The following is a 7326-nucleotide window of genomic DNA, read 5'->3' on the forward strand; positions in this document are numbered from 1 at the left end:
AGCAATTCGATGGACTCACCTCCTCTTTTCCGGTTTCCTACCTGGTGCACAGCTTCCATTCACTTTAACCCTTAATAAATTAATCTTTTGAACATCAAGTACGATTTTCTGGACTTAGAATGGAAATTATTTTTTAATGTTTTTGATGTGGCATGCCGGATCCGGCCATAACTTCTGGGCCGGGTTTGGGGTGCTACAAAATAAGATAACATTTCACCAAGAATTCATCAATACTTTCATACAATCATAAATCAGAGAGTAGTCAACAACATTTAGAAAGAAATAAGAAAGAATCGAGTGGAGAATTCTGTTCCTAGACAACTCGACTGAATCTCTCTATTTCCTCTTTTCTCGCACTTAGATCTCCTCATCTGAAGCTAGTCTGCATCTGATTTTCACGTTGGCTCACCTATGAGAGGCTTAAGCTGCCATGGCCACAAGCTTTAAGGTAGGCTAATGAAGATGATGATGGAGAAAAAAAAACTCCCCTTTTTCTTCTCACATCCACCTTTTATGTCCTCCTCCAACAGTACAGGTGTCCTTTCCTCAAATTTATTCTATACTTGTATGTACAGGTTGGTTATACCAGGCTGGATAGCTCAAGCAATTTTGGTTCTTATCCGGAAAACTATCAGGTGCGACGACATTTCTAGACGCAATCTGGGATTAACTCATGCAATGACATTAATGCAATAAGATAGAAAAATTAAGAATAAAATAGGCTAGGATTCACTGAGTTATAAAATGCAATTTATAAATTGAAAATGATAAAATGTATGCAAAGGATAACTAAATGGGAACAATTTAACCAATAAGTACGGGGGAAAACCTATGTTCTTTCTAGTGCTATCACACCCCCAAACTTGAGTTTTTACTTGTCCTCAAGTAAAAATAGAAACTAGCAAGGCTACAAAAATTTTACTAAGGCAAATAATCATTCTAGCAACTTGAAGCCTCTAATTTCCCAATGAATGAATCGTATTCAGATGAAAGAATATTGCATTGACAATTCATAAGCATAAATGAATAAGGTTGCAACTTTATAAAAGCTAGCATCATGCTTTAAACCTTAAGTTCTATCTACCATTGCAGCATTTATTGCACAAAACTATGTATATATACATTTTTTCCTTTTTTCTTTTTGGAATAAGGGATATTGTTGCATTATTGTACCCTTCTTCCTAAGAAGTAACAATGGGGTGAAAACTCCAGGGAGTACGTAATTGCACCGATACACACTTATGCAGTGACAGCCTTTAGCCAGATTGATTTTTCTAATGCTTGTATTGGAGTGTTCCCTTTTTAACATTTCATATTACATCTACTTTGGAATGTCTCTACTTTATAACTATATATACATTTATAAGCAGTTGTAAAAAGAATATTCATTCAATATTTAAGGAATAATGGCCGTTATCCATTATTAATGCAACCTAATCCATTCATCAACAACATTCTGTCAAATTTATCCAATCCATTCATTGATAATTTGCATGATTCAAGAATTAAGTATCGAATCTAACAAAAATTTAGAAAAATTTTTACTAACTATAATTAAACCTTGCTTGCATGCTTCATTTCTGAAGTAAAAAGAATTTTGAAATATGGGTGCATTTTCAAGCCCCATGTGCATTCCCCCAAACTTAAAGTTTGCATTGTCCCCAATGCACTAACATGAAAATGTAATGACAATAAAAATGCAATGACAATATATTTTTATCAAAATAAAACCTAAAGCTACATGCAATTCATGAATACTATAAATAAAGCTCAAAATAAACTAACTCAGTTATCCGCAGCTGTCAATGTAGTTGCATGATATTTCTTTCTCCTCCTTTTTTCATTTTTTATCCTTGGAGCACTTTCTTTCCTTTTTCTTTGGGCTTTGCAGGTCTTCGAATTGTTCTTCAGTGCCTGACGTTGCCCCAACATCATCGACTGCTGTTTGTATAGGAGAGGCCACTTGGAGTGGTCCAATGTAGACCACTATTGCCAATGAATTACATTGCTCCTCACTGGTTACCTTAGCAACTTCCACTGGTCTCGCTTCAATTCACTCCAGACTATCAATATTTGCACCCACAGACTCAGGTGCGGTGACAATCTTCTCAACAAAATCTTCTTTTTTTTCTTTCTCATTTTTAGCAACTTCTTCTTCTTCAGCAACAACTTCATCAGCAACAACTTCCTTCTCAACAAAAATTTCCTCTAAATTAGTAAAAATACCATCCTCAAACAAGCTCTCAATATTTCGTAAGCATTCTTCAATGTCATTGGATTCCTCTTCTTTCTCAATATCAGAGACCTACACAATAAATGGTGATGCCACCAGTCTATCTCAGTCTTCTATGTCGTCATCCGAGAAAGATGGGTCATAATTGCAAATGATTGGTGGAAATACAGGAAATTCCAGTAGTGGGGATGGCTTAGTTGGCCTAATATGGCTACAATAGAACTATTCCAATCTCTAGTATAAGCATAAAACAAATTCTGGGATTTCTCCATATTTTCTGCTATAGCGACAAGCCTAATCTGCCTGTTGTTGATGGAATTTACCATTTTTTTGACATCCTTCAGTTTGCGTAATAATGATGTCTCTACATTCAAGTTTGTTCATTTTCTATCGGCTTTGGCTTTGCCCTTTCTTGTCTTGCTGGTCTTCGCCTCCTTTAGTATTGGCGTGTCCTAGCCTCGAGTCATTCTTTCTATAAAGGCTTCATTGATTGAGCCTTTATTTTCCAAGACTTCCTTACCAGTACGGGGCATGATTCTCTTTGCTGGCACAATAACATCACCAGTGATGGGAAAACCAAGATCCTAGTCTGGCTTGTAGTGTAGTCAGCTATTTCTTCGTAAAGAATTTTGCCTACATCAATTTTTCTGCCCTTAACAATATAATGTATCAGACACATTCTGTCTAGTGTGACTATGGTGCTGTTAGTGGAGGACTTTAGCCTACAGTTGGCAAAATGAAACCAAATTTTGCCTTGTAGCATCAAGAAGCGGTGGAGCATCATGTAATTCTTTTGATGGGAACCCATTTTTTATCTGTGATGTCATCTATGAACTTAGAGTGTTTTTCAACATCGACCTTGGTGTTTTACAGCTCGTTGATTGTTGCAGTTTCCCATGGTATTAAACCTTCTCGAACAAAAATGAACTCTAAGTCATGATCATAGAGATCAGCATAAAAATCACATACCAGTGAAGGAGAGTAGCTGTCAGGATGGGTGCAAAATGTTTCCCATTTTAACTTCGAGATGGTTTTGGAGAATTGCTTACCCAAGTCTTGTTGTGGCAAAAGGGAAATTCCCAGCTCGGGATGGAAGTTTCTCTTCAGTATATTGTCGAAAATCATTCATTTGCCACTTTATTCAAAAGGATTACTGGCTCCTTTGTCTGCACTGGTCTAGGGGATTCCAATTCACGAACTATGGTAGTAGAGGATGCATGTTCTCCAGTAAATTTGGTGGCTTTCTTGACCAAGCTTCTTGTTTGGCCATCTTTTGTTGAGGGAGAATGGCTTAAAGGTAAAAAGATATGATTTTGAGAACGGAAAATAAATAAAAATGGTTTCTTGAATGCGTTATAATCGGTACAGTGGGAGGGGATTTATAGTGGGTGAAAGAGGAAGATGGAGAGACGTGTTGTTTTGTGGAGAGATATAAAGCTGGCGAGAAGAGTTGTGTCCAATAGAAATTGTGCCTACTCAGAATTATGAAATGGCTGAGTGAGTTCTGATCCAACGTTGGAATCTTAATTTCTCTGAATTCTGATGAGCTATAAATGGTAGTACAGACTTATGGAATGCACTGACAGTAAGATATCTTTTTTATTATAGAAAATGACCCTAAGGTCAACCTCAATTTATTGCTTCATGAATAATAGTGTTATGAATATCCAACGAATAATCCATATCGAAGTACAAATTAATTCTCTTCTTAATAGCTAAATTATGAATTAAATTTATAGCATTGTTACTATTGTGATTAATCCAATTTATTTGGACCGATTCAAAATTTCTAAAGGCTTTGCATTCCTGCTTCACGTACTGGTCCAGAATAGTGACATCTTGCTCTCTCTTATTTACCGTATTGACTAACATAGCACTGTCAAATTTCAAAATAAGCTTAGGCACTTTTAACCAAGAGGCCATTTTTAAACCTTCAGTCAAGGCTTTCAATTCAGCCTAAATCGTATCCAAGGAATTTTTAACATGATTATAACAGCCCCCAATTACAAAGCCGTCATGATCTCTTGCAATTGCTCCGAACCCACTACAACCAAATGAAACAGTAGCGTCCACATTTACTTTAATGTAACCATTTGGAGGTTTTGTCCAGCCCTTACGCACTGGGTTGGGGGGAAGCACTAGGGGTTCAGTCAGATTAGAAATTTTGAAATCTTTGTTAAGTTTTTGTGCCCTTTCCCACACCACCAAAGTAGCATCCCTCTTGCCTTGAAACACTATCTTGTTTCTATCTTTCCAGTTATTCCAGAGAAGAATGAAAAAATCAGCCACCGCCTTGTTGTCAAGATCATAGAAGACATCAGTCAATGCAGTGGTCGTAGTTCCCGTAGATAACCCTATTGTTTAAGCCCCCAATAACCAGGATTTCACAAGCTTTTGGGTAATCTTGCATTTCATGAATCAACGTTTCGTCTCTGTTATTGCATTTAGGATAAGTTTTTGAGAAACCCTAGCAGATACGAGCAAAGTTATTAAAGGTAGGCAGAAAATTATGATCGATTCTCCAACTGAAAACCTTAATCTTGTGGAGCATTTTAAGTTTCCAAATGGCTCTCCAAAAAAATCTGTGGGGAACAAAACCAATTCTCTTGAGGGTCACTAAAGAATAGGCCAACTTTGATGTATAGAAGTCATCCAGGTTTTGAGTCCACGTTTTAGTGTCTTTGACCCCATTATGAGGAATGGATAATGTAACATCCCGAATTAGGGCCTAGTCGGAACAGTGGTTTCGACCAAAAATTCAAGATAGAAATAACTATTTTATGATTATTATGATGTTTGTGTTATGAATGCATGCTTGTGTGAAAGTTTCATGAAGAAATTCTATGCATAAAATGTCTAATTTCATTTTAGGGACCAAATTGAATAAAGCGCAAAACTTGCATTCTAGAAGCTTTAAGCATGAAATTGCGTTAGATTATGAAGTAAAAGGTCCTAATTAGCAATTTGACAAAATTCTAAAATTTTGGACAAAAATGGACATGCATAGAAAGAAATTGGAAAGAGAAACCCTAAGGGCATTTTAGTCATTAGGTAATTAAAAGAATTAAAAGGGAAAATCAAACCAAAAATATGTCCATCTTCCTCCTTGGCTGCCAAAAATCACAAAACACCATAGCTAGGGTTTTGTTCAACATTTTCAAGTAAGTGTTCCCTAGCCCCGTTTTTAATGTTCTTTGTATTTTTGAAGTCCCTGTAACATGATCTACCCATTTCTAGCTATATTTTGAGCTAGGGTTCATGTATGAAAATTGAATCATGCATGACATGCTTGTATTTTGATGATTAATTGAGGAATATTAATGCTTGATACATGATGAACATCTTTTATTAGGTGATTTTTAGTGAAAACACCTAAATGAAGGACTTGTTTGTAAAGTGAAAAAGTGAGTAATAATAATGTGAAATAAAAGAAAATATGGGCTGATATGAGCATAGAAAAGGTTCGGCCAAGCTTGGGTAATCAAGAAAAAGCATGTATTTTATTTTATGAGCCTAGAGGCTAAATCGTAAATATGTGAAAGTTTAGGGGTCAAAATGTAAATTTGTAAAAGTATGATTTATGGACCTGTTTGAATAATGTGAATAATAATAAGTTAAATTTGGCATTAAAGATCAAGAAAAACGTGAATCGGGACTTGAACGAGGAAAGAATAAAGTATACGACGACTAGGCTCGATTACTACCGTTTTGTACCAAGGTAAGTACATACGCAAATAATGTGGTATGGTAGTATGTTTTAAATGCTTTAATATAATGTGATAAATGCTTTATTATAATTATGAATTTTATGCTTATTGATTGTTATGAAAGCATGAATGTTATTATGGTCGTGATTTACGACGTTACGAGCAAGTACAATGGAGATACTATATGTAAGTGAGAAAAAAATCCCGTTTGAACCTTAGGAATAGTTTAGGATACAAGTGACATGTCACTAGGAACTAAGGAGTCCGAACTCGTTGAGTGGTCTGGGTTCTTGAGATATGTGGCATCCGAGCTCGTTGAAAGGTCCGAGTTCATTATGGATGCAAGCATCCGAGCTCGTTGAGAGGTATGAGTTCATGGTGGATGCGATTCATGTAACATCTAAGCTCGTTGAGAGGTCCGAGTTCATTATGGATGTGTTACACGTTATGTGGTAGCTTCGGCTACGTTTGTATATGAGACACTTATGTGCAAGGTTTCCGTGTATCCAATAGTATTTTGAATGTTCAACGGGTATTGTAAAGAATGTAACGAGAGTCTCGAGAAAGAAATATGAAAGAGGTATGGTTATGGATACTTACGATGAGTACAGGTATGTATGCTAGATCTATGAGTAATGCTTTAATAAAGATCGGTTTACGATGAGTAAGTATATGTATGTGCATATGATGAGTAACCAAAGAGGTCTGAATGAAAGAATAATCTTTATGTATATATTATCATGTTTTTGCATGTCAGTTGTTTACAACTATTGCATATTATTTGCATGTGGACTTACTAAGCTTTAATGCTTACTCCCTTCTCTTTTCCCATCCTTTGTAGTTCCGCCAAGATAGCTCGGGGATCGGAAGCTGTCGGAGTACTTGATCACACTATCAAAAGACTATTGGGTATAGTGAAATCATTATTTTGAGTATGGCATGTATAGGAAACTTGGTCATGTTGCAATATGTGTCGTGCTATTTGGCCAATTTGAGAAGGCCTATGATAATGATGATTCATTTTTGTAATGGCCATGTGATATGGCTCATACTTGTTCATTTGGGTTGTAATCTAATTACCCATGCATGCATGTTCTAGTGTTTTGATGGTAGGACATGTTATTGCTTGGTGAATGCATGATAATGATGTGATGTGTGGTTGATCGATGAATGCATGGTAAAGTATATATCTGGTGCTAAAGGATAAGGGATGACCTAAATCTTAAAAGGACTATGTGCATGAATACACAAATTGAAGTTATGATAACAAGTTTAATAATGCATGAAATTGGTGTGGAATGCCTTTAAATGGTGTAGCAAATAAGTGTGCAATAAAATGACATTATGAAGATGTGAGAGTGCCATGGTGTGGAATGTTTGAGTGCA

The sequence above is a fragment of the Gossypium hirsutum genome, chromosome A08 (assembly GCF_007990345.1).
Source record: "Gossypium hirsutum isolate 1008001.06 chromosome A08, Gossypium_hirsutum_v2.1, whole genome shotgun sequence".
Lineage (NCBI taxonomy): Eukaryota > Viridiplantae > Streptophyta > Magnoliopsida > Malvales > Malvaceae > Gossypium > Gossypium hirsutum.